The sequence below is a fragment of the Phalaenopsis equestris genome, unplaced genomic scaffold (genome assembly GCF_001263595.1).
Source record: "Phalaenopsis equestris unplaced genomic scaffold, ASM126359v1 Scaffold235896, whole genome shotgun sequence".
Classification (NCBI taxonomy): Eukaryota; Viridiplantae; Streptophyta; class Magnoliopsida; order Asparagales; family Orchidaceae; genus Phalaenopsis; species Phalaenopsis equestris.
The window spans coordinates 155,435-158,714 of record NW_018253749.1 but is presented as its reverse complement, the minus strand read 5'-3'; positions in this window follow the sequence as shown (position 1 = coordinate 158,714).

Here is a 3,280-nt window from a genome sequence, read left to right as displayed (position 1 = left end):
AAAGTATTCCTTTACCTTATAAATATTTCATAGTTTTTACATCATTGAGCCCCAATCTTTTCTTCTCAAATGAATTTACAGATTCTTAATATTTCAAAATATAGTTTCCTTTACTTTAAATAATTAACTATAATCTTAGTCTCTTATACTAAATATGTTAATTTACAAAATTAATTTTCATTACAAAAATATTTTTTTAAATCTACCATAATATTTAAATAGCTACAAAAATATAGTTACCTGAATTAAATTCACTACATAAAATCATATAAATAATTTTTGAAAATAATTAAATAGAAGACATCTAATAGTTAATGTTTTTCTTCCCTCCCCCAAACTTAAATTTTTAAATATGAAATAATACAGGTGGAAAGAAAAACTCTAAATATAAATCATACATTAGTATTTTAGGCATTTTCATCATTCTGAAATTTTTGCAGGCCTTCTCAAAATTTATACTTCACCTTGTCTGTAATATTAGGAGTTTTCTACACATATAAATCATTAGAGAAATTGTTGGGTAATGAAATTTTGAAATAAGTATAAAACTAAAACATTAAACAAGCACAACATTTCCTAACACAATTACAATACCAAATAAAACAATTATAATTAAAATGCAAAATAAAAATTAAATTACATTCCAAAATACTACTCAACATCTATTATACTACACATGCAAATTTAACTATAACGCTAACTTTATAAAAAAAATTAAAAATCATCCAAGTACAACATTATGATAAAAATGAAAGCTTAAATACACATAAACATCCATTTCCACTACAAAAGATCACAGAAATAAAAGTACAAGTACAAGTACATCAATTTTATCAAATATCAAAATCCCAAACTATGTCTTTGTCTCCTTGATTAGCAGGTGGATCGGGCTGATACTGAGTATATCGGGGGCACTCCAGGAAAGTAACATCAGGCTCACCTCTGTAGTGTCTGGCCTGAGCTTCGTAACAAGCTACCTCAAAATTTGAATGCCTCTGAAGGTACTCACTATCATAATCATGTCGACGTTCTAAACCTTTAATCCTTTCATTTATTAATTCTATGCTCTTCCGCTGCAAGGTCAACTCATTCATCAAATCAGTCAAAGTAGGAGAACTAGAAGGTGGAAGGTCATAACTTGTAGAGGGGACATCTCTACTAGTAAAAGGTTCTTGACTCCTACTTCTAGTTCTCCATTTCTCATGGGATTCATAAGTTTTCAAATTTGCTTTACTAATGGGTTTTATAGGGTAAACTCATTCTTCATCTCCAGCTTCCTCTCCAGAAAGTTGGCAAAGTGCATAAATAAGGCCAGGGTGTCCTAGACCTCCACTTGTCTCACTCCTTTTCGTAGTCAATATATTCTTAAAAATAATTTCTCCCACATTTATAGTTTCATTATTCTAAATATAGAAATTCAGAATAGCTCTATCTCTAGTTACCTCACTACGGTGATAAGTCGGCAACAGAGTAGAGGAAATAAAATAGTGTCACGCCTTAGAGGTGGCATTCAGCATGGAAGCAGAAAAATTTACCCGTTCTCGTTGTTTAATCTTCCACGTTCCTTTCTGTGAGAAAGTTGATCACATCATTCAGGGGGCCTTACATAGTACTGAAGGATTCATAATGACAGCTATAAGAGTCTGGGACTTCGTAAAAGGTGTTAATGCAGGCGGCATTAAATTCAACAGGAAATCCCTGCACTTGAACGATTCCGTCTTCATAATAAAATACTTTGGCATAAAATTCTTTCGCAATATTTGCAGCGGCCTTATTGGTGGTGTAACAAAAGTTTTCCCACCTTCATTCGGTAATAACTCGTTCAATTTCTCCTCCCGGAATTTCAAAAACTCGATCTTGTATGCATTTCTTTCCTTCAAATACAGAAGTAAATCTTAATTGAGCCTTCGCATTGACGAAGCAAGACTCGTCGAACTCAAGTCGTCTCTTTTGCTGTGGAGCCATTTCAATCTAATCACAATTACAGAAAAATTCCAAAATATACTTCAAATATGCATATAATGGCTTCCAAAAGTAATTCTAAGAGTTTAACACTAAGTTCCATGAATTTCTTCTCAATATTTTCTTCACATTCTCAAATTTTTTGGATCTCCTCAATGTGGAATAAATCCATGGTGAAAATCAAATATTTTTAACTTGGAGTGAAGCTCTTACCTAGAGATGATCAAATCCGGTGTCAAAAAGCCTTGAAATCACCTCCCAATCCAAGATCTCTCAAGCTCTAGGTCGAAAATTGCTTTTTTTAGGAGGAAGGGGATGATGAATACTGGCGGTTGACTGGTTAAAATCGTAGTTAAAAGTGTTTTTTTGCGAGCTCACCGTCGGCAGGGTCGATGGCATCATCGGTGCGCTTTATTGAATTTTTAAACATAACCCTCAAGAGAAATCCGTCGTCGGCGTCTTTTTTTTTCCTTTTTTTTTTTTTTTTTTGGCTCTATTGATTTTGGTTCAATTCCAATTTATTTTTTGGTTATAATTTAATTTAATTTGGCAACCTCTCAAAAACTAGAATACAATCCAACAGAGAAGTAGACATAATTTTAAGTGACAAAAAGCTCTCTTAATGGGTGTCCGCCAATTGGCATTTTCCATGCACTAGGAAAACATCACATTTATATATAAATTCCAAGGGGTACAATATACGTTACATAACACACCTAAATTTGGTATTTTCTCAACCTCAACACATTAATTCAGCGTCGCAATCCAAGCCACAACACTCAAAATGTTGAAAACAAAACATCCTATACTTAGTCTAAACTATACAGAGATCTAAGAGCATAATTTTAAAGCAAAGAGTTCAAATCAAATTATTCAAATTATATAGATAGACAGACAGGTAGTAATATAGATCTACTATTCATCAGATTTAGTACTAGATTCTCCTTTGAGATCACCCATTGATTGCACATGAACGAAGAGGTCGTAAAAGGGTCGGTATAGAAATTCTTCAGTGGAATCCTCTTCGGAATCCTCTTCTATTCTCATCAATCGTATCAAACTATCTTTTAAATGTCCATAGTGATCAAAATGTTCTTTCATCCTCCAGTCTATATGTCTTTCATCCTCCAGTCTATATCCTCCAGTCTATATGATCGAAGAAATTGGAGATATTATTAATTACATTCATGATATTTTGTACCTCCTTCTCCAATTTTTTTTATTTTGCGCAGGATCACCAGAGTTTTATCAGGAATTAAGCGTCGAACTGGCAGTGAATTCTGAGATGGGTGATCTACAATAACGGCCAATGCAATTT